The sequence below is a fragment of the Erythrolamprus reginae genome, chromosome 2 (genome assembly GCF_031021105.1).
Source record: "Erythrolamprus reginae isolate rEryReg1 chromosome 2, rEryReg1.hap1, whole genome shotgun sequence".
Lineage (NCBI taxonomy): Eukaryota > Metazoa > Chordata > Lepidosauria > Squamata > Dipsadidae > Erythrolamprus > Erythrolamprus reginae.
Genome location: NC_091951.1, coordinates 9,849,977 through 9,874,734, shown reverse-complemented (window position 1 = coordinate 9,874,734; position 24,758 = coordinate 9,849,977). Strand labels below are relative to the sequence as shown.

Sequence of the window (24,758 nt, the reverse complement as noted above, 5' to 3'; positions counted from 1 at the left end):
TCTTTTATGCACACTGAGAGCATGTGCACCAAGACAAATTCCTTCTGTGTCCAATCACACTTGGCCAATAAAGAATTCTATTCTATTCTATTCTATTCTACTCTACTCTATTCCTCCTGTGATTTTTAGAAAGAGGTCATCCCTTCTCCCACCAGTTTTTCTTGTCTTCTTTCCTTCCTTCCTTCTTTCCTTCCTTCCTTCTTTCCTTCCTTCTTTCCTTCCTTCCTTTTTTCTTTCTTTCTTTCTTTCTTTCTTTCTTCCTTCCTTCCTTTCTTTTTATTACTAGGATTACTTGGAATTATATGCTGGCCCTCTCTGAGGACTTATACTTCTAGTTCCTATTACCAAGAAGCTTTTATCCTAGATAGCCTCCTCCATGATCTTTTTCTCCCCTATCCTTCTCTCCCCTCCCCTTCCTGAACACAAATCCCCCATTTCCCCCACGTGCCCAGTTTCTACTGAGAGCCCCTTTCCTGTCTCACACTCCTTCCTTGGAACTGGAGGGCTGGAGAAGCTGAGCTTTGACTGCTTTTCCCCTGTAAAGAAGTCGATCAGAGGGGCCCCAAGAGTGGTGGAGGAGCCCTAAGCATCCTATCATCCCTCCATGGCTGCCCTGAGAAGAATGAAGATGAATTCCCCACCCCAACAGTCCTGAAGGTATTGGTTCTCTGGGATTTACCAATCCCCAAGTTTTGTCTCTTAAATAGACTTCAGCAACAGTGAGGGCTCACCTCTAATGTCACTTTGGGTGGGAGCATCGCCTGTGATTGCATCTCATTTTCAGCACCAGAAGTAGTGGAAGAACAATGTATTTCTGAAGAAAGATGATCAAGGCAAGTTGTCATTGCCTGACGGAGATTTTTCCTGTATAGCCAGCAGCCTGACATATGACAAAGAGAGAAGATAGCTAATTTATTTCTGGGGCATCAGCTGCAGCCTGAGACGGATTTAAGCTGAAGACCCAGGTGGTCTTGATTTGATTATGGATGTGACAGAAAAATCCAAACCACACAGAAAAAAACTGAGAAAAAGACAGTAGACAAAAAAAAGTATGTCTATTAACCAGATATGTATACACATATGGGATTGCAAATTAAAAAATGTGATACCTTATCAATGAGTACAATGATATGTTTATAGTATTGAATATGGCATCGATTGCCCTTTTCCTATTGTCTATATTCGGGCATGTTATTCAGGCTCAACTTCCTATTTCTTCATGTTTCCTCGGAACCATGGATCATACTTGTTTTTCTTACTCTATGAAAGTTTTTTGGCCTAAAACTGACACCGTCAACAGTCTATTTCTTAATACACATATTTTTCACTGTCTTGTGCAATTTTCTAACTGGTTAGGCATGCCAAGGTTTAAAAGTTCACTTTTCTCTCTAAAATATATGGAACATAACATTTTCAAGCCCTGTCCTCTATAGGTGTTACAGGATGAAAGGCAACATTGTTGGCTGTCTAGAGGTGCTGACCATGGGGAATTGGAAGGGACATTCCTAGGGGTTATTGAGAAATGATCAAGTTGAAACTGTCCATGTTCCTATTAGAGCTCCTATAGGACACCACAGTCCTGTTTCTCCACCACCAGTGAAGCCATTGAAGCCATTCAAAATTGGCCAGCAGAGCTGTTCCCAGGAAAGGTTTCTACTAAACCATCAGGGAATTTTATTCAGTGATGCTACACCTCTGGGAATTCTGACATTGGTACAAGACAGATCACGCTCCCCCATGAATGCTTTGATTTATACCACAAAACCCCAATCCCAACCTATCCTTGGTCACCATCAATTACTTTTAAGCAAGGATGTCAGGCTTTTGAGAATTAATACAAGACAGATGGTATTCCCCACATAATCCAAATGTGGTAGTTCTTAATCCAATCCTCACAATATTTGTTTAGATTTATACTCCAAAATCTCCTTTTTGACTCTCATAAAAATGTTGTTTGTGGGAAAGGGTCTTTTTATTATTATTTATTAGATTTGTATGCTGCCCCTCTCCGTAGACTCGGGGTGGCTCACAATAATAACAAAGACAATGTAAGAACAAATCTAATAATTTAAAAAACACTAAAAACCCCATTATTAAAAGCAAACATACACACAAACATATCATGTATAAACTGTATAGGCCCGGGGGAGATGTCTCAGTTCCCCCTTGCCTGACGGCAGAGATGGGTCTTAAGAACTTTACAAAAGGCAAGGAGGGTGGGGGCAGTTCTAATCTCTGGGGGGAGCTGGTTCCAGAGGGTCGGGGCCGCCACAGAGAAGGTTCTTCCCCTGGGTCCCGACAAACGACATTGTTTAGTCGATGGGACCCAGAGAAGGCCAACTCTGTGGGACCTAACCGGTAGCTGGGATTCGTGCGGCAGAAGGCAGTCCCGGAGATATTCTGGTTCGATGCCATGAAGGGCTTTATAGGTCATAACCAACACTTTGAATTGTGACCGGAAATTGATTGGCAACCAATGCAGACTGTGGAGTGTTGGTGTTACATGGGCATGCCTAGGGAAGCCCATGATTGCTCTCGCAGCTGCATTCTGCACGATCTGAAGTTTCCGAACACTTTTCAAATGTAGCCCCATGTAGAGAGCGTTACAGTAGTCGAACCTCGAGGTGATGAGGGCATGAGTGACTTGCGTGGATCCTGGCTGCAACTCTCAGGGAGGCTGTTTCCCACGAGATCCACCAACATAGAAAGATACAGGTTTTGAAGCAGGAGTGACATTCAGATATATTTCCCCTACCAGTTCTGTGGGTGTGAATTAGTGGGCATGGCCAAGCCAAGCCACACCCACCAAACCACATCCACAGAACTAACAGAAAAGGTCAGCCAAGTCTTCTAGTGTAGTAAAGCTGGAGATAGAAAAAAACCCGGAATTTTACTTATTGGGTATAACTAGTCATAAATATAAGAAAGAAATTTTACATTTAGTTATACATATTTTGACGGCGGCCAGAATTGTTTATGTGCAAAATTGGAAAGGGGAAAATATCCCCAAAGAAGAAGAGGTTATCAAGAAAATATTAGATTGCGCTGAAATGGATATGATGACAAGACAGTTAAAAGACCAAGAAGAACCAGAATTTTATGTAGTATGGAATAAAGTGTATATATGGATAAATAAGAAAAAGAAGAATGTATGACTTACATTTTGTGTTTCATTTAGTCTATAAATGAAAGTTTTTTTATATATATATATAAGATCAAATAGAGTTTCTTCTTTTCACTTAAAGTATTAAGTTGACTTAAAGTATTAATAAGGAATTCTTTTTCTGTATGGAAACTTAACTTCTAGAATAAGCAGGGGTATTGCAGCCCCAAATTTATGTTAAATGTATGTTTGTTGGTTTTGTCTTTTTATGAAAAATCCAATAAAGTTTATTAAAAAAAAAGTCTTCTAGTGTCCAACCTGGCTGCTTCTTGCTTCTTTCTCATGTTTGTTCTGTGTATATGAGTCTGAGAAGGAGAGAAGAGGTGAGTGGGAGGGGCGGGACAGGGTGGGGCCAGTCAGTGGTGTGATATACTGGTTCTTCAAACTGTGCATAATCACCACCGCTGGTTCTATAAAATCTGTCCAAGCTTGCTGAATTTCACCCCTGTTTTGGGGGTCTATAGATATGTACTCAGCTGTAGCGACTGCGAAAGAGATCTCGGAGTCTTGGTGGATAATCGACTAAACATGAGCCAACAATGTGCAGCAGCCGCCAAAAAAGCCAATACAATCCTAAGCTGCATCAACAGGGGAAAACACTCCAAGATCAGGGAAGTCTTAATACCACTCTACTATGCCCTGGTCAGACCATACCTGGAGTACTGTGTTCAGTTCTGGTCACCACACTTCAAAAGAGACATTGAAACTCTGGAGAAGGTGCAAAAAAGAGCAACCAAGATGATTAAGGGACTGGAAACCAAGACTTACAAAGAGAGACTGAGGGAACTGGGCATGGGTAGCCTAGAGAAAAGGAGGGCCAGAGTGGACATGATAGCAGTCTACAGGTATACGAGGGGTTGCCACAGAGAGGAGGGGATCACTTTATTCTCCAGGGCACCGGAGGGCCAGACGAGGAACAACGGCTGGAAGCTGACCAAGGAGAGATTCAACCTGGAAATAAGGAAGAACTTCCTGACGGTTAGAACGATCAACCAGTGGAACAACCTACCAGCGGACGTTGTGAACTCCAATACTCTGGACATTTTTAAGAGGAAATTGGACTGCCATTTGGTTGGGATGTTATAGGGTTCCTGCTTAGGCAGGGGGTTGGACTTGATGACCCGCATGGTCCCTTCCAACTAAAATTAAGGGAGACTAGGATGGTCCCATTTCGGCCGAAATGGGACCATCCTAGTCTCCCTTAATTTTAAAATTCCAGCTAAAAAAACATTTGACACATACAGAATATAGTTGTCGGCTATAAATAAATTAACTGCCTTGAAATGGTCCTGGGTTGGGCCTAGAGGCAAAAAGGAGCTGTGACGTTCCTTCAATATACCAGGGTGATCCGACATAATATATATATAGAAGTATAAATAAATAAATAAACAAACAAACAAACAAATAAATGTTTCACTTACAGTACAGGAAGAAAATCAGAACTACTGGGATTATGATGATGATCAGACCCTCCACAAAACCAATTGACATTCTATCTAAAGAAAGAGAAACATAGTTCTGATTAGACAGATCCTGACTTCCCTGACATGGAGCTCTAAGCAATGGAAGCATTTTCCAATCTAAACTGGCCTGCAGGCAGTGTCTCCACCTAAAGGAAGCCCCTCTCCCCCCTTGAAGGTAAAGCCGACAGAGCAAATGCCATTGAAGGAGCAAATAAATGGCCACAATCCAGGCAGCAGAAGATAACGAGGAGATTTCAGCCTGGCCCTAAAAATCAGCTTAAATACATGTGTCAAAGAGGCTCTTCTCGAGTTCACTTGAAGATAAATGGAGGGAATCAGAAGCATTTTTAGATTGTACCCATTTTTAGATTGGTTTCTTATTCTGGTCTACCTTGATAAAGGCCCAGCCTCTCCTGCTAAAAAAGGGCATTGGACCATCCAACAATGGTGAGCAATCCATTTCTGCATTTAATTTTACTGATGTACTTTCTTTAATAAATTTTTATGCCACCCATCTACCAGGAGGGTACATAACATACCTGTCTCGATAAATAAACTACAAACCCAAAAAAAATCCCTCTGGTATAGAAACAAAAAAAGCCCAGTAACCAACTTCAAAGCCCGCTACAAAAGCATATGCCAAAGAATAAGAGCAGAATGCCTCAACTACCACAGCAAACAAGAGGAAAGCCTCCTTTGCACCAAGTCTAACCGCGCTTTCTATAACTTCGTCAACAACAAACTCAATGACTCCAGACCTATTCCACCACTCATAGGACCCAATAACAAAGAATACCATGATGACCCAACCAAGGCCAACCTCTTCAACTCTTTTTTCGGCTCTGTTTTTGTCAACAGCAATGGTTCTTCCCCCATCTTCGCAAATTGCACCTCTAACCCACTAAACAACCTAACTCAAATCGTCTTCACTGTAGACAATGTAGAAAAAGCAATCCGTGACCTCAAACCCTCCCTATCTACCGGACCAGATGGTCTCTGTGCATACGGAGAGGGGCGGCATACAAATCCAATAAAATGAAATGAAATGAAATGAAATGAAATACTTCCTAAGGAAACTTTCTTCTGCTCTTGCTGAACTCCTAAGCATCATCTTCCAAAATTCCTTCAGGACCAGCATGCTCCCCAAGCTATGGTCAAAAGCAATAGTCATCCCCATTTTCAAAAAAGGAGACCCTTTACTAGTGGACAACTACAGACCAATATCTCTGTGTTGCGTCCCTTGTAAAATCATGGAATCAATCATAAATCGATCAATCACCCTCTACTTAGAATCTAATAACCTACTCTCAAGCAAACAATTTGGATTCAGAAAGAAACTATCCTGCAACCTACAACTACTTCATTGCAAAAACATTTGGACTACCCTCCTCGACCAAGGTAAATCCATCGATGCAATTTATATAGACTTCTGCAAAGCCTTCGACTCAGTGGTCCACGACAAACTACTCCTAAAACTCAAATCCTATGGCATCTCAGGACTCCTCCACAACTGGATCACTGCATTCCTGTCAAATAGGCAACAAATTGTCAAAATTGGTAGCACCATCTCCACCCCCGCCCCTGTCATAAGCGCCGTTCCCCAGGGAAGCATACTAGTCCTACCCTCTTCATTCTCTACATCAATGATCTCTGTGGCCATATTGAAAGCAACTGTGTTCTTTTTGCCGATGATGTGAAACTTTTCAACACCACTGATAATACACTCATCCTCCAGAAAGACCTGGACTTTGTCTCAAACTGGTCTAACACCTGGCAACTTCAAATATCAACCAACAAATGCTCTACCCTCCACATCAGCAAAAAGAATCCTAACCGCACATACGAACTTAATAAACAACCTCTCACAGCTAACCCACATTCTGTAAAAGACCTTGGAATACTAATATCGAATGACCTAAGTGCTAAAGCCCACTGCAACAATATCGCCAAAAAAGCCTCTAGAGTTGTTAACCTGATCCTACGCAGCTTCTGCTCAGGCAATCTCACTCTACTCACAAGAGCCTACAAAACTTTTGCCAGACCCATCTTAGACTACTGCTCATCTGTCTGGAACCCATACTACATCTCAGACATCAACACCCTTGAAAATGTCCAAAGATATTTCACCAGAAGAGCCCTTCACTCCTCCACTCGAAACAGAATATCCTATGAAAATAGACTTACAATCCTAGGCCTAGAAAGCCTAGAACTGCGGTGTCTAAAACATGATCTGAGTATTGCCCACAAGATCATATGCTGCAATGTCCTACCAGTCAATGACTACTTCAGCTTCAACCGCAACAACACAAGAGCACGCAACAAATTCAAACTCAATACGAACTGCGCCAAACTTGACTGTAAAAATTATGATTTCAACAATTGAGTTATCGAAGCGTGGAACTCATTACCGGACTCAATTGTGTCAACCCCTAACCCCCAACACTTCTCCCTCAGACTCTCCACGATTGACCTCTCCAGATTCCTAAGAGGCCAGTAAGGGGTGTATATAAGTGCACTGGAGTGCCTTTCGTCCCCTGTCCAATTGTCTTTCCTTTCTTTCACCTATCTTATATATTCTCTTCCTGTCATATTTCCTCTCCTCTAAGCCCACTTTCACCCTTTTTATATTATCACATGTCTATTTTCTTCCTATGTACTTGTGTATTGGACAAATGAATAAATAAATAAAAATAAATAAATAGAATAAATAAATAAAATATTGCAAATACGCCTTACCTGTTATTAAAGGAAAAGCCAAGACCAGGGGCTCCTGCAAGCCCTTGTGCTTCAGGTGACACCGAAAACGGTTCCTCTCCTTGGGGTCGACCTCAATATTGAGCCAGATATAATAGGTCCCATCTGAGTTGGGGGCCAGGTTCCTTTGGAGGGTCTCATTCTGGCAGGCCTCTCCATCCCTCTTCCAGGTAGCCTGGATCTCCTTGGGGTAGAAGCCAAAGGCTTGGCAGATGAGGACCTCCAGGCTTTCATTAACCACTTTGTGGGTCACTTTCCCCACTGGAGGCTCTGCAAGAAAAGCAACATCAGAGTTCCCAGAATTTGTAGTTTATATCAAGGCAATTTAATAACAGGGAAAGCTTCCTCTGACCATCCTGGCCCTCTCCTCCCTCTCGTCTCCTGAACTTCTGGGACATGGAACTCTTTAGGGGGGTCAAACTCAAAAGTTTCAATCTGGCCTTCATATAACTACAGCAGCCAGATTAGCATTTGCACAATAGTGGAAAAACGAAGACAATTTGTTCCAGATGGAAAATGGTAAGTGAATCAACTTTTGGTTCTGCCCCAAATGCAGGATGTAAAAATTAGATTTCTTTGTGAAAAAAGGATTGGATCTCAGCCATAATATTTTGCTCCTTTGGTTTCTGTTTCTTTTTCTTTGAAATTTTTTTTTTGAGGTGGGGCTTGGAGATTGGAGATTGTTTTCCCTACTGTGCTTTGGTAAATGTTCCTAATTCATTTTGGTAAATTCTCAGTCCTTTTTCTAGCAGGCACATGAAGTGTTCTGCTGGGCTCTATGGTATGAGTCTCCTGAAAATTCAAGGGTAAAAATTTCAGACACACACACACACACACACTTGAAAGTTCAAAAACAATGTTCTTTATCACAAAATTCAAAAGAAACAAAGCATCCTTTTTGTATTGCAAAGAGCAGTCGTCCCAAAACAACCTTGTAGGCTGTACAATCCCCTTAATCAGTCCTTAAGTACTTAGCTAGCAGCTGTGAAGAAATGTCACAGCCCTCCTTCTTCCACGAAGTGAGACACACACACTTTGCTCTGCTTTGGTTTCAAAGTCATGAAAAATCAACAAACAAAGTCTGGAAATAGCAAGGCAAGGTCCTGAAGAAACAACGAGCAGATAATCTTCCACAACGGCCAAGCCAGCATGCTGCTATTTATATCAGCAGCTCTAATTACTGGAGCCCCACCCAAACACAGGCGGCCTCTCTTATCTCCTGTAATATTTCTTCAAATGGTCTCTTCGATGCATAATTCTGCGCCCGCGTGGGTCTAACACTTCCTCATCCAAATCGACCGAAGATAATGGAGATTGGCTTCCTGGGCTGTGTGCCAAGCCCCTCTCTTCCGAGTCATCCCCACCTTCTTCTTCGTCCGAGGAAACTGCTCTACCTGACTCTGTCGGCAATAAAACAGGCCTATGACATGTTGATGTTTCCCCTGCATCCACCTCCACATTCCTTGGGGCAGGAGCTGGGCCAGAGCCGACCACAACATGAAGGGTGGCTTGACTTTGTAGGGCAGACAACATAAGGAGAGGAAGATGAGGATGCATAGAAAACAACAGCACAACCCGAGCCCATTCAGCCACTCACCTGTCTTTTTTAGAGTCTCATTCTGGTAGGACAGGTGTCTTTGCAGCCATTCAATGCAGGTCCTCTCCAGGAAGTCTTTGATTTTTTGAGACCATGCCAGATCATCCTTCCATTTCTCTTTGACCTTCTCGGCCTGGGGCTGAGCAGCCACCCATCTGGGTGTCTCCTTCTCGAAGCTGATGAAGTCCTTGCCATCATAGCCATAGTGCAAAAACCCTCTTTTGCTCCCATTTTCCCTGAGCTCACAGCCCAAAACCACCTGCCAGGTGTGAAATCCTGAAATACACAAAACAGGGTGAAATTGTCCAGAGTTCCTCTCGCTAGAGACCCCTCCCCCCCCAAAAAAAAACAATCGAAGTTTTTACTTCCCCCCATACCACCAGGGCAGTGAAAATGGATCTTGCCTCCCCTCTTTCTTTCAATTGTAGGAGGTATTTTGTGATTTTGTGTGACCTGGGGCTACTCTTAGTCTTTTTGATGTGGGGCAGAAGATAATGAAGACCATGAGAGAGAAGATCTTTGGGAGGGGAGGCATTCCCCCCCACCCCACCCTTTGCTGGATGGATCTCATCCTCATGCTCCTTAAAGGGATTGGTGGTCAAAGGCAGAAACAACATTGTCATTTCCTGGGATGTGGCTCATCTTAGCCCCCCAACTTTCTATTCTATGCCTGCTTGCCTCTTTCCCCAATACCCAAAGTGACAAGATGTGGGAAAGTGAAATTTGAGGGAGAATTCAGGGCTTGAAGTCAGTCCTGTCTCTGCTCACCTCCAGTCTGGTTGTTGAGTTCTGATAACTGCTCCAGGTCAGCTCTGAATATCTTCTCAGGTGCCTTCATCTCCTCCGCCTCCATCCGGGGCACCAGAGGAACTGTCTTCCCATTGAGAATGTCATATCGAGCAATGGGATGGCCATCCAGGTGGACCACAGAGAGGAACTGGGGCAGCCCTTGGCTGGGCTCTGACACCTTCAGGTAGGAATAGCACAGGGAGTGCCTGGAGGAGCCTGGGAGAGGAAAAAAGTGGAAGAGAGAATTGAGGGGAGTCTGCAACTCCAGCTCTTCCTTCAATGTTATTGTGAAAAGCCACTCTCCAACAATAAGACCAATTTTCTGCTTCACTTGGGAGGATTCCAGTCATGAAAGGAGCTAAAGGAAATCCTAGCACCTTTTGGTTGACTTTGGACATGGCCACATCATGTGAGCAGACCCTCTGGGCTCACATAGGTGCTTCTGGGCCTGACTACATGCCTATTGCCTGAAGGACAGCAAGAGTTTCACCATATGCCGCACGAATCCCAGCGACCGGTTAGGTCCCACAGAGTGGGCCTTCTCTGGGTCCCGTCAACAAAACAATGTCGTTTGGCGGGGCCCAGGGGAAAAGCCTTCTCTGTGGCGGCCCTGGCCCTCTGGAACCAACTCCCCCTGGAGATTAGAATTGCCCCCACCCTCCTCGCCTTTCATAAGCTCCTTAAAACCCACCTCTGTCATCAGGCATGGGGGAACTGAGATATTCTTTCCCCCTAGGCCTTTACAATTTACATATGGTATGTTTGTATGGATGGATGTTTGGTTTACAATAACGGTTTTTAAGTTGTTTTAGTATTGGATTTACATGCTGGTTTTTTATTGCTGTTGTTAGCCGCCCCGAGTCTACGGAGAGGGGCGGCATACAAACAAACAAGAAAGAAAGAAAGAAAGAAAGAAAGAAAGAAAGAAAGAAAGAAAGAAAAAACAAACAAACAAACAAACAAACAAATAAATAAAAGAGAATGGAGACTTCCTGCCTCTGGAAGCTATACCACACCCAGCAGTTATTCAGAATTTTATGATTGTGTTGACTTTTATGATTAGCTTTTGCCGTCTGGGACGTGGGGAGGAGGAAGAGACAACATGGACTCTAAACATTTTCTTTTGACTTTACCTTTTTCAGGCCCAATGCATTGAAATTTGTCAAAACCTAAACATTCTCTTTTAACTTTCATTCCTTGGGCAGAAACTCACTCAGAATGGATGACAAATTAAACATCAAAAGTTATTGTCCCACAGGGACAATTTTCTTCTTCTGATTATTTTCTTTCTTAGTATTTTTCTTAGTTTATCAAAAATATAAAATACAGAGGTATAAAGAGAAGTGAAAGTAATGGGAAAACAAGGGAGGAAAAGGGGAAGAGAGAAAAGTGTAAGGGAGGAAAAAGAAAAGCGTTGACTTCTGACTCCTTTTGGAGCAGTAGAATAACTTTTTACTTTTAAATGATAGTTTGATGAAAAGAAGGACCAGGGTGACTTGAGAGCAGTCTTCCAGTATCTCAGAGGCTGCCACAAAGAAGAGGGAGTAAATCTATTCTCCAAAGTACCTGAGGTTAGGAGAAGAAGCAACAGGTGGAAACTATTCAAGGAGAGAACCTAGAACTAAGGAGAAATTTCCTGACAGTTAGAACAATAAATCAGTGGAACCAAAAGCCTCCAGAAGTCGTGAATACTCCAACTTTGGAAGTTTTTAAGAAGAGATTAGACAATCAGACAATCAACCCTGATAAGACGGAGTGGCTGTGGGTTTTGCCTCCCAGGGACAATTCCATCTGTCCATCCATAACTCTGGGGGGGAATCACTGACCCCCTCAGAGAGGGTCCGCAACTTGGGCGTCCTCCTCGATCCACAGCTCACATTAGAGAAACATCTTTCAGCTGTGGCAAGGGGGGCGTTTGCGCAGGTTCGCCTGGTGCACCAGTTGCGGCCCTATTTGGACCGGGAGTCACTACTCACAGTCACTCATGCCCTCATCACTCGTACCCTCATCACCTCGAGGCTCGACTACTGTAACGCTCTCTACATGGGGCTACCTTTGAAGAATGTTCGGAAACTTCAGATCGTGCAGAATGCAGCTGCGAGAGTAATCATGGCTTCCCTAAGTTTGCCCATGTTACACCAACACTCCGCAATCTGCATTGGTTGCCGATCAATTTCTGGTCACAATTCAAAGTGTTGGTTATGACCTATAAAGCCCTTAATGGCATCAGACCAGAATATCTCCAGGACCGCCTTTTGCTGCACGAATCCCAGCGACTAGTTAGGTCCCAAAGATTTGGCCTTCTCCGGGTCCCGTCAACTAAACAATGTCATCTGGCAGGACCCAGGGGAAGAGCCTTCTCTGTGGCAGCCCCGATCCTCTGGAACCAGCTCCCCCCAGAGATCAGAATTGTCCCCACCCTCCTCGCCTTTTGTAAGCTCCTTAAAGCCCACCTCTGTCTTCAGGCATGGGGGAATTGAGATATTCCTTCCCCCCCAGGCCTATACAATTTATGCATGGTATGTTTGTGTGTATGTTTGGCTTTTAATAGGGGTTTTTAGTTATTTTAAATATTAGATTTATCATATGCTGTTTTATTATTTTTGTTAGTCGCCCCGAGTCTACGGAGAGGGGCGGCATACAATCTAAATAAATAAATATCACCCTCCTTGCCTTTCGAGAGTTGCTTAAAACCCACCTCTGCCGCCAGGCATGGGGGAACTGAGATATACTTTCCCCCTAGGCATTTACAATTTTATGCTTGGTATGTCTGTATGTATGATTGGTTTTCATATATAATGGGTTTTTAACTGTTTTTAGTATTGGGTTTTGTTATATACTATTTTATTGCTGTAGTTAGCCGCCCCGAGTCTGTGGAGAGGGGCGGCATATAAATCAAATAAATAAATGAATGAATGAATGAATGAATGAATAAATAAATAAATAAATAAATATGGATACTGGAGGTGAATAAAACGAGTTTAAGAGAAGCACCAATAATTAAACGGGATTGGTGACATGAGTTACTTGTCTGTTAAGATGGATTGTGAATAGATACACCCAGGGAAAGGTTAAGAGGGACAAAAGGAAGTAGAGAAGGAAGGGAAGAAAGGGAGGGGAGGGAAATAAGAAAGTGGGGGAGACGGAAAAAGAAGGTAGACAGAAGAGAAGGAGATAGAGGGAGGGGAGTGATATGTCATAAAGGGGAAAACAAGTGGTCAATAAAAGTATAAAAGGTGAAAATTTATTTTATTTATTTATTTATTTTTTATTTAGATTTGTATGCCACCCCTCTCCGCAGACTCGGGGCGGCTCACAACAGAATACAACAATTCATGACAAATCTAAATTAAAGTTTAAAATATTTTAAAAAACCCATTTACTAAGCAAACATACATACAAACATACCATACATAAATTGTATATGCCCGGGGGAGATGTCTCAGTTCCCCCATGCCTGACGACAAAGGTGGGTTTTAAGGAGCTTACAAAAGGCAAGGAGGGTAGGGGCAGTTCTAATCTCTGGGGGGAGTTGGTTCCAGAGAGTCGGGGCCGCCACAGAGAAGGCTCTTCCCCTGGGGTCCGCCAACCGACATTTTTAGTTGTCGGTAAGATTAAGACATGGGCTTATGTTATATCAAATAGAAATGTATAATTATGTGTATTTTGTTAAGAATTAAGGTATATGTATGGATGTATTGTGGAGAAAAACAATAAAATTTAATTTAAAAAGATAAAGATATATGCAACAAGAGAGTGTAATAGTAGCAGCAGGCTAACCTAATCCTCTCCTGCTTGTTCTTTGGTTCTATTATTGCTATTATTCTACTCAGCTCTATATTCCATTCCATTCCATTCTTCTCTATTCTTCTCTTCCCTTCTCTTCCCTATTCTACTCTACTTTTGTTACTGTTAATCTTCACAGTCTAAGATTGGTAAAAATTTAAAATTTCAAGTCCTTACCAAGGACCTAATAACTATTAAGGTAGCATCTGAATATATTAGCAATTCCAAATAAAGAGGTTTTTAAATAAATCTGAATTTTGCAAAGTATGGGAAAGTTGGTACAAATGGCTCAAACAGAAAAAATACATAAAAAACCTAAAGGAAAAATAAAATTAGACACTTTCTTACCCAAACACAATGAAAATATAGAAACAATGCAACATAAATCGATGGAACATAAAACTCCAAAAAACAATCTCATACCTTCCTCAGAAATACCCCAAATGAATACAAATGTAAGTATAGAGAACTAAAGAAAATAAATACACAATTCCACATACCTAATACCTACTATCAGGTCGCTGGATAGTGATAGTCAACATTATGCTTGACAAATTATGTCTTTACTATTGAAATTGAACATTTTAAATGCTCTAAGCTGATTTGTCTGTCTATTTTTCCTCATTTATTTATTTTTTTTCTTTGTATGTTTTGTTTGTTTTCACAGTTTTTATGCATAGAAATTTAATAAAGATTATTTTTTTTAAAAAAAATTAAAATTAACATTTCAAGTCCTTACCAAGGACCTAAGAGCAATTAAAGTAGCCTCTGAATATATTAGCAATTCCAAGTAAAGAGGGGGTGGGGTTTTTTGTTTTTGCAAAGTCAGAGCAGACAGTCTACAGCAGCGGTCCCCAAACTACGGCCCGTGGACCATATGCGGCCCGCTGATGTCATTTATCTGGCCTGCGGGTCTTTTCCAAGGCCGCACTGGAAAAGCAGTGAGAACGTCCCCCTCAATCTCATCTCACACGAGGTAAAGTAAGGCTTGCCGAAAGCCAAGCTCGGCACAACACACACACATACACGCACACACCCGCCTCCTCCTCCTCTTTAGAGTTGCTAGCTCCCGTTTTCTGAATGGGGATTGAATGGGAGTCCGGGGTTGAAGGGTGGAGGCTTGTTGGGTGAGTCCTCCGCGAGGAGAGAAGAGGGAGGGTGAAAGAGGGAAAAGAGAGAGAGAGAAGTGGAGAGAAAGAAAGAAAAGTGAAAGAGAAGGGAAAAAGACTGAGGGAAAGAATTGGAGAGGAATGAAGGGCGGAGGGAAGGGAGGAAGGGAAGGAAGGAAGGGGGAGAAAGAGAGGGAGAGAGAAAGAGAGGGAGGAAGGAAGAGAGATAGCAAGAGAGTGAGAAAGACAGAGCAAGAGACAGAAAGAAAGCAAGAGAGAGAGAGAAAGAAAGCAAAAGAGGGAGAGAGAGAGAAAGAAAGCAAGAGAGAGAGAGAGAGAAAGAAATAAGGTATGAGCAGTGTGCATAGGAATCTGTTCACAGTTTTTTTTTATAGTCCGGCCCTCCAACAGTCCGAGGGACAGTGAACTGGCCTCCTGTGTAAAAAGTTTGGGGACCCCTGGTCTACAGGTATATGAGGGTTTGCCACAGAGAGGAGGGGATCACTTTATTCTCCAGGGCACTGGAGGGCCGGACGAGGAACAACGGCTGGAAGCTGACCAAGGAGAGATTCAACCTGGAAATAAGGAAGAACTTCCTGACGGTCAGAACAATCAACCAGTGGAACAACCTACCAGCGGATATTGTGAACTCCAATACTCTGGACATTTTTAAGAGGAAATTGGACTGCCATTTGGCTGGGATGCTATAGGGTTCCTGCTTAGGCAGGGGGTTAGACTTGATGACCCGCATGGTCCCTTCCAACTCTAACAATAAATAAACAAATAAATAAACAAACAAACAAACAAATAAATAAATAAATAAATAAATAAATAAATAAACAAACAAACAAATAAATAATGAAGCTATTTTTTTTAAAAAAAAATTATTAAATTTTTATTACAACATACAAACAAACAAAAAAATCTTAAAGAAAAAGTGCCCAACACCAATAAACCCCACCACCATTTAGGGGGTTAAATTATTTACAATAAATTTCAATTTCTTCCTTGACTCCGGTTTACATTTCTTTACATACAAAAAGTGATTGGAATTTATTTTTCACATTGTCGTCATATATTCTACTTAAGATATAATTTTTCACTTTATTCCATCGTGCCATCAGCTTCTCCAATTTATTTTCATCAAAGTTATTTAATCTTATTTCCATAATTTCAAAGTGGATGTGGTCCACCATATACCAGTACCAATTCTGGATTGTCCATTTATTGCTATCCTTCCACCCTAATACCACTACTGCTTGAGTGCTTTCCAAAGCTGCTGTTTTGATTTCTTTAAATTCTCGTATTTCCCCATATTTAACTAGTATTGCTAATTCTTTTGTGATTATCCAATTAATGTTTAGCATATTATTTATTTCATTCTGTAGTTCCTTCCAAAATTTTTGAACTTCAACACATTCCCAGAGCATATGCATAAAAACTCCTTTTATTTGGCAACCACGCCAGCAATTTCCTTTTCCTTTCCTCTGGAAGCTATTGAGCTCAAATAAATCAACATTTCAAAAATTTCCATCTCCATGTATCTAGGCAGCCCTTTGGGTATTGCTCTAAAGGCTCCTAGTACTATTGGTTTCCTCCTCCATAATCACTTGACTTTGCAAGATATGATATTACAAGATTACAATTACAATTTAGATACTTACAGCCACGGTACCCCAGCAGGAGGATCAAGCAGGCCACTGTCCTCAGGCCCATTCAGGCCAGCTTGCTCAGAGTCACGGATGCCAGGCAATGGAGTGTTTATACTGTAGGGAAATCAAACAGGCCCGCTCAGAAAAAGAGGGAGGGGACAAATCTCCACCTGTCTGCCTCCAGCCCACTTAAAGGCTAGTCGGACTCAGCTTGCCCCACCCCATTTCCCTCTATGGCTGTCGCTGATGATGCAAAGCAGCTGATTTTTTTTTTCGAGGGAGAGAGGGGAGAGAATAATTGTTAAAGAGCACCAGCGAAGGGCTTTGAGACTTCCCAAGCGATCAATTGTGCTTCTCACTGTTGCATACATTTTGGAAGGGATTGTAAGGTCTTATAGTGTAATGACGATGATGTTATCCATATTTTACAGGATTTTTTTTTTTGAAAACTGCAACCCAAAGCTCATGGACATTTATCGTGGAGCAATTTAATCTGAATACTGAGGGGAAAAACAACTCATACGCGATTAACGTCTTTTCTGGGGGGTGGGACTCAATAATAGTACGTTCAGTGATACTAACAACTTTTAATTGCAATGTAAAACTTTGCATTTGGCGGGCTTTTTATTAATGGGGTGACTTTTTAGAAATAGAAATAAAATTCTTTATTGGCCAGGTGTGATTGGACACACAAAGAATTGTCCTCCCCAAAGGGTCAAGGAGAAAGCAAGAGGATGGACGTCAGTCCTTGAGGGTGAGCTCTTTCAGAGAGGGGGGCTCAATCATTTGTGGGCAAGGGCTTTTATTAAGCAAGGCAGAAAAGGGCTCCCTCTGGAGGTAAACGGAGAGTATCATCATTTATTCTTTTATTTTCTTCAGTTTCGCTAGCCATCTTGAGAGCGTCTGAAGGGTTGGGCTTCTCAGCGCAAGACAGAGCGAATGAGAGGAAACGCAGAAACAGCAGCCAGCCTCTCCCGGAGAAGGGACCTCGCAAATCACTTTCTTCTCCCATCGGGAGTCATGTCTTCTTTGGAGTTGTTAAACGCAGCTGTTTTCCGTAGCTCTGGAAGTGAACACCTGTGTTGCCTCTCCATCGATTGCTCCTTCTTTGTTGTTCAAGAGCAGGGGTCTCCAAACTCAGCAGCTTTCAGAGTTGTGGACTTCAGCTCCCAGGATTCCTGATGGCTGAGGAATTCTGGGAGTTGAAGTCCCTAAGTCTTAAAAGGTACCAAGTTTGGAGAACCCTGTTCTAGGGGCACCACAGAGAGGCTCTCTGCAAGAACTGGGGGTTTTGCCCCATTCTTCAAGTGCCTCTTCTCCCCACCCCCACCCGCACCCCAATCTCTGTGCTTGGAGGTTTAAAGAGTTCTAAGAAATGGAAAGCAGGAACAAACGAGTCTATGGAGAGGGGCGGCATACAGATCTAAATAATAATGATAATGATAATAATAATAATTTTCTCTAGCTGATAGCATAAACAATAAGATTCAGGGCAAATTCTTTCTTTGGTTCATTTATATTCCCAGAAATATAAATTCTTCATAAATGTATAAATGCTTCATGCACTGTCTTGCATCACTGTATTTCTTTCCCCACAACTTACACATCAACACAATTTCACAGCTGTTGCTGCTGCACTCACTTCAGAGGCTGAAGCCACCAAGAGAGGAAGAACTAAAGAACAACGGATGGAGCGACAGCCCGGGTGTTAAATTTCTAACAATTCAGCTGCCTTGAAATGCTTCATGGAAGTTTGCCAGACCCATCCTCCAATACAGCTCATCTGTTTGGAACCCATATCACATCTCAGACATTAACACCCTTGAAAATCATTTGTGGGCAAGTGCTTTTATTAAGCAAGGCAGAAAAGGGCTCCCTCTGGAGGCAAACAGAGGGTATCATCATTTATTCTTTTATTTTCTTCAGTTTTGCTACTTTGTGTAGTTGATGGGACTTTTTGCCTTGGCCAGTTGGATGAAGCTCTTTCCTCTGCAGCAGCTGATAGGCCGCTGCATTCTCTCCCTCACCCAAAGGTCCCTAGCTCTTCACCCCAGCCCTTTCCTCACAAAAATCCACATTCATCCACAGCCTTTTGGCCACATGGCCATCCTATCAGAACAGTTCTAACAAAATGCTACTTTTGGAAGGAAAGAATGGAACAGTTTGCTCTTTCATACACACACACACACCAGTTGAATTCCTCCAATCACTTTGAATTACAGAGGCTGGGGAATAGCAAACAAACAAACAAACAAATAAATAAATTTATATGGAATGTTACAGGGGGCTGGACTAGAAGACCTCCATGAACCCTTCAAACTCTGACATTCTGTTCTGTTCATCTAATCAGCAAAACCAAAACCAGAAACAATATTAAAACCTTCCTTGTGCTGTGCATATGTTCCTCGTTCATAAGTTGATAACAGGAAATAAAAATGCTACTAGAAGAAGTGAATATAACCAAAGGAGAAGCTGGGGAGACATTGTAAAGCTCACCATTCATTTTTACTTCCTTGTAAAATTGGGAACAAGAAGTTTTTAAATTATTGCTGTTCTGTTCGGGTCGTATGTGACCCGAAGCCAAGTTTGAGTCCCTGTAAAAAATTTTCCCTGCATATCTGAAACTTGAAATTTCATGACTTTTCATCATTTCAGGGGTTCTCTCTATGAGAATTTTTTTGGGGGGTGGGGGGCTTAGTTTTTGCTGGGCAAAAAGACTTCCTAATGTTATGTTCAGGTCACATATGACCCGGACCGAAAACTCTTCATTTGAAGTGCTTACGTTTGGTCAATTTGAAAACCTTTTTCACTTGGAAAGTAGTCTGAACATTTCTGCACACAATGATATGAAAATTGAAATGAAAAAAGTAAATTTTATTGGTTTATTTTGCGGATATAATGCATGCCCCCCCCCCCGTTTTTAATTTTTTTTCAATTTATGGATAGTTTTGCTTGCAAAATCCATTCTATTTTACTAAAGTTGGTGTGGGATTGGTAGCTTGAACATTTCTGAATATAAGAAAAATATAAAGGAACTGAAAAAAATGATTCTTATTGGTTTTTAAAAATCAGAAATAACGCCTCCCCCCATCCCCTCGGCTGCTTGCAACCATTTTCACTTTTTATTTTTTTATGCTCCAAATCCGAAATATTCTTTAAAATCTTAGGCATTTATTTACTCAATTTAACAATGCTGATCATCAAAAAATATTTTTGGGGTGGTGGCTAATTGTTTTCTGGGCAAACAAAATCATAACTTCGAGTCTGTTTCTGTTCGTATATGACCGGACCAAAAATAATTTTTTTAGGTAGTACTTGAATTTGATCTTTTTGAAAACTTTTTCAACTGGAAAACTAGTTTTAACATTTATGAACATAATGATATGAAAATTGAACTGGAAAAATTGAGACTTATATTTTTATTTTGATCAAAAAGCCCCTCCCCCCATCCTTTCTGAATTTCATGTCAATTTATATTTTTTAAGACTACAAATCCCTAAGGAATTTTCCCCCAAAAGATTTGATATACTAAATTGAACAATCCTGAACATAAGAAAAATATAAATGAACTGAAAAAAATGGTTCTTATTGGTTTATTATTGCCACAAAAGGGCCACCCCCCCCCCGCCTTGCTGTGTGCCATTATTGTCACTGTTTATATATATTTGTCTAGAAATATTTGGAATATCCTTTTAAAAATCAACCACATTGTAGCCAAATAGCTAATTTTATGAAAGAAATCCATTTTACTAAAAAAAAGTATGTAAATTTGAAATTAACAGCATATTTTTTATATAAATTGAAATAACTTTATATGCAAAATAAACCAATATGCATCAATTTTTCCAGTTCAATTTTCATATCATTATGTTCAGAAATGTTCAAGCTACAAATCCCACACCAACTTTAGCAAAATAGAATGCATTCTGCTAGCAAAACTATCCATAAAGTGAAGACTATTTCACAGAAACGGGGGGCATACATTATATCAGCAAAATAAACCAATAAGATTTACTTTTCTCATTTCAATTTTCATATCATTGTGTGCAGAAATGTTCAAGCTAGCAATCTCACACCAACTTTAGTAAAATAGAATGGATTTTGCAAGCAAAACTATCCATAAATTGAAAACAATTCACAAAAACGGGAGGGGCATGCATTATATCCGCAAAATAAACCAATAAGATTTACTTTTTTCATTTCAATTTTCATATCATTGTGTGCAGAAATGTTCAGACTACTTTCCAAGTGAAAAAAGTTTTCAAATTGACCAAACATAAGCACTTTAAATGAAGAGTTTTCGGTCCGGGTCTTATGTGACCCGAACATAACATTAGGGAGTTTTCTCGAACAGAACAGCAGGGTTTTTAAACGAGGTTGAGCAAAGGAGGGAGGAAGGGAGAAGATTCCTGCTGGGAAAGGAACTTGCCACGGTGTGTGTGTAAATGTGTGTGTGGGGGGGTGGGGACAAGCAGACAATACGCACTTTCTCTCCCCGCCCCCCCCTCCCCTTAGCTTCTTCCCGGTCGCAACTCCTTCCTGAAACTCACCGTGTTGGCTCACCAGCACTAAGGACCCCAGCACAACCCACAGGAGCAAGAGGGGCGGCAGCTGCAGCACGATCACCCTCCGACCACCAGCACCTACTCTCAATTGCACCAGTTCGCACCCGAGAATAAACGAGGGTTCCACGTGAGAGCAACACTCTCCGGCATGGCAGGGCACCGCCCTCGCTGTGTTCAATAAGTTTTCTCCCCATCCAAAGTCAACAAAGTCAACAAAAGAAGAGCTGCTTTTGAAACTTCTCACGGGCTTGTTTCCCTCCTCCTCCCCCCTGCTCCGGGCTGCCAACCCAGAAAAGACTATTTTTAAAAAGTAAGTACTCTATTAATTGGCTTAAAAATGTTTTATATTGTATCTTTTTGTCAAAATGTTGTGGCCCGCCACGACTCCACGGAGAGGGGCGGCATATAAGCCCAATGAATGAATGAATATAAGTTGGGGAACTTTGGACTCGAAGACCTCCAAGGTCCCGGACAGCTCTGTTCTGATTGGTCGATTCCTCTCCGGGAGAGATAAGCAAAGCTAAGCCGCACCTGCTGAATAGAGGCCCGCCTTGTAGTTCTTCCACACTCCCCAGAAGGGATCACTTGCTCCAGGATATGACTGCCCCTCCGAAGATCGGGGGAAAGTAGGAGAAAGAGTAGGTGTGGTTCAATAGAGAGGGGGCCTCAATCTTTTGTGGGCAAGTGCTTCTCAGCAAGGCAGACCAGGGCGCCCTCTGGAGGTTAACAGAGAGTGTCAACATTTATTCTTTTATTTTATTTTCCGTTGCTCAGAACAGCCAGCCGTCTTGGAGAGTATCCGAAGGGTTGGGCTGCTCTGCGTAATAGATTTCCAGACGGAGCGAATGAAAGGAAATGCAGGAAGAGGAGTCCAGCCTTCCCCGGAGAAAGGACCTGGCAAATCACTGTCCTGCCTTCCTTAGTGTTTATTTCTTACCAGTGCAATGTTGATAGAATGGCTTTGGCAGTGCTCTGCCCCTCTCCGTTCTCACCGGATACGTTGTGCTGCAAAAGGAGAAAATGGAGGAAGAGGACACCCAAAATTCCGTTGTACGGGGGATGCGGGCTCTCCCTTTCCCCCACTGTAACCCAGACAGCCATGAAGGATGAACTGGACAGGATAATGGTTTGCAGTCCCCCTTCACACAGACAACTCTTCCCTGGAAGAGAATCAGGGACTAGTAACCAGAAACATGATATGAATTCAAAGCATTAAAAGTTGATTACCTGCTACCTATATGGCAGGATTTGGTCTATGAACACTTCAAACTAAATTGGTGCTGGTTAAGGGTCAGTAGAATTCAATGGGTTGTGTGGCTGGATTCTGAACAGATGACATGTGTCTATGGAGATTCTCAAGCGTGGAGTCAGGAGCTTTTCCAAAAGGCAACCAGATTTTGCGCTCCCCCCCCCCCCCTTAAAAGGTTTTGCTTCTTATCCAAGAACTGAAGAAGCTTCTTGGATAAGAACTTCAAAAAACAGGAAAGTCCAGTTGCCTTTTGAACAGTCCCCTTGGGACAAATTGATGACTTGTTTAAACCTGTCCCCCAGCCCAGCCTGTTGATCTCCTACAGAGGGCTTCAGCCAAACTGGTCCATAGATCCCCTCAATGGATCCCCTCAAGGGCTCCTAACCCCTGGAAGAACCATCTCCCCAGTTTGGTACCCCCTTCCACCGTAGCCAACTTTATTTATTTATTTATTTTGTCCAATACACAATGAGGGTTTTAATGGGTATATATACTGTATATATACATATACATACATATACATACACACACACACACACACACAGTAAAATACATGATGAAGGTTATAGAGGAGATACTCATAGTAAAATATATCTATGAAAGAATAGAAAAGAAGGTATAGTAATAGAACATATCAATCAAAGAATAGAAGAAGAGATATAGGAATAGAAGAAAGGTATAGGACAGTGATGGGCAACCTTTTGAGCTTGGTGTGTCCAAATTCACCAAAAAACCGAGCATAATTCGGGTGGTGTGTCACCTTGAGAAAAAAACACTCTCACTCTCTCTCACTCTCTTCCTTCCTCTCTCCTCTCTCACTCTTTCTTTCTTGCTCTCTCTCACTCTCTCTCTTCCTTCCTATCTTCTCTCTTTTTTTTCTCTCTCTCCCTTCCTTTCTTTCCTTCTCTCTTCCTTCCACTTTTTTCTCTTTCTCTCTCTCTTTTCCTTCCTTCCCCTCTTCCCCTCCCTCTCTCTCTCTTTCTCCCTCTCTCCCTTTATATTTATCTCTTCCTTCCTTCCTCTCTTCCTCCCTTTCTCTCTCCCTCTCGTTCACTTTTCTCTCCCTTCCTTCCTTCCCTCCCTCCCTCCTTCTTTCCTCTCCTCTTTCCCTCCCTTGCTTTCCCTTCTTTCTCTCCACGTCTCCGGCGGGCAGCCGGCTTTGCTGACCAGACAAGGCTCAGGCCAGCTGCCCAGGAAAGCCCTGTGCCGGCCAGGAAAGCTGGCTTTCCGGGAAAGCAGCGCGCTTTTCATATGCGCTGCTTTCCTGCTGCAACTCTTTCCTGGGGGGGTGACCCCCCAAACTGGTCAGATTCAGCGGCGAGTAGCAAGGGGCGTGAGGGGGCTAGAGGCTACTCGCCGCTGTTCCCTGCCCGCCCACCCGCTTCGCCTCTCTTTCTCCTCCGCTGCAAGAGAGGCGCGGCAGGCATTCTCACAGTGGGGACTGGCGAAGGCGATTTTCAGTGTCAGGCGTGTGGCCCGGCGCGCGCTCTCCCCATCGCCCTGCCAACCCGCCCAGAACATTCAAAGTAAGAGCGAAGGTTTTTCTTACTTTGAATGTTCCTGGCGGGCTGGCAGGGCAATGGGGAGAGCACGTGCCGGGCCACGCGCCTGACACTGAAAATTGCCTTCGCCAGCCCCCGCTGTGAGAATGCCTGCCGCGCCTCTCTTGCAGCGGAGGAGAAAGAGAGGCGAAGCGGGCGGGCAGGGGGCAGCGGCGAGTTGCCAGGGGCATGAGGGGGCTAGAGGCATGGAGGGGCAGGGTTGGTTCATGCGCGCCCTTGGAAAAGGGTGCGCGGGGCGGGCGGCGTTTTGGGGTGCGCTGGCACAGGCGTGCGCAGGCTACAGCGAACGGTGCGGCACAATGACTGCTGCGGGCGCCAGGGGGCTGGCACACGGTGGCGGGCCAAAACTGGGGCGGGTGGCCCCCTCCCAATTTTCAGTTTGGCCGGGCCCCTGACGCCAGTCCCGGCAGTACCGGCCTATCAGCGGCCCTGCTGTACCTGTTTGCAGTCGGTGGGAAATTGGAAAGCGGGGAGATTTGCATCTTGGCCACTCCCTAAAGCTCCCCTTTTCTCGGCGGCCGCGTGTCACCGAAAATGGCTATGCGTGTCAGTGCTGACACGCGTGTCATAGGTTCACCATCACTGGTATAGGAGATATAGGAGAGCAATAGGACAGGGGACGGAAGGCACTCTAGTGCACTTGTACTCGCCCCTTACTGACCTCTTAGGAATCTGAATAGGTCAACCGTAGATAATCTAAGGGTAAAGTGTTGGGGGTTTGGGGATGACACTATGGAGTCCGGTAATGAGTTCCACGCTTCGACAACTCGGTTACTGAAGTCATATTTTTTACAGTTAAGTTTGGAGCAGTTTATATTAACTTTAAATCTGTTGTGTGCTCTTGTGTTGTTGTGGTTGAAGCTGAAGTAGTCGCCGACAGGCAGGACTTTGCAGCATATGATCTTGTGGGCAATACTTAGATCTTGTTTAAGGTGTCTTCGTTCTAAGCTTTCTAGGCCCAGGATTGAAAGTCTAGCCTCGTAGGGTATTCTACGTAGGGTGAAGGGCTCTTCTGGTGAAGTATCTTTGGACATTTTCAAGGGTGGTAATGTCTGAGATGTGATATGGG

At 42.9% G+C, this 24,758-nt stretch overlaps 1 protein-coding gene and 1 pseudogene across 1 annotated transcript in view; one reads left to right on the top strand and one right to left on the bottom strand.

The window, feature by feature from the left end:
• LOC139159652 (major histocompatibility complex class I-related gene protein-like) overlaps window positions 1-21,111 on the bottom strand; it is a 26,274-nt pseudogene extending 5,163 nt beyond the window's left edge.
• The window catches only part of LOC139159653 (major histocompatibility complex class I-related gene protein-like), a 27,559-nt gene continuing 23,606 nt past the window's right edge, over window positions 20,806-24,758 (top strand). Inside the window, exon 1 of the mRNA XM_070736966.1 lies at window positions 20,806-21,188. The gene's annotated coding sequence lies outside the window, so the exon portion shown is untranslated. The remainder of the gene's footprint in view (window positions 21,189-24,758) is intronic.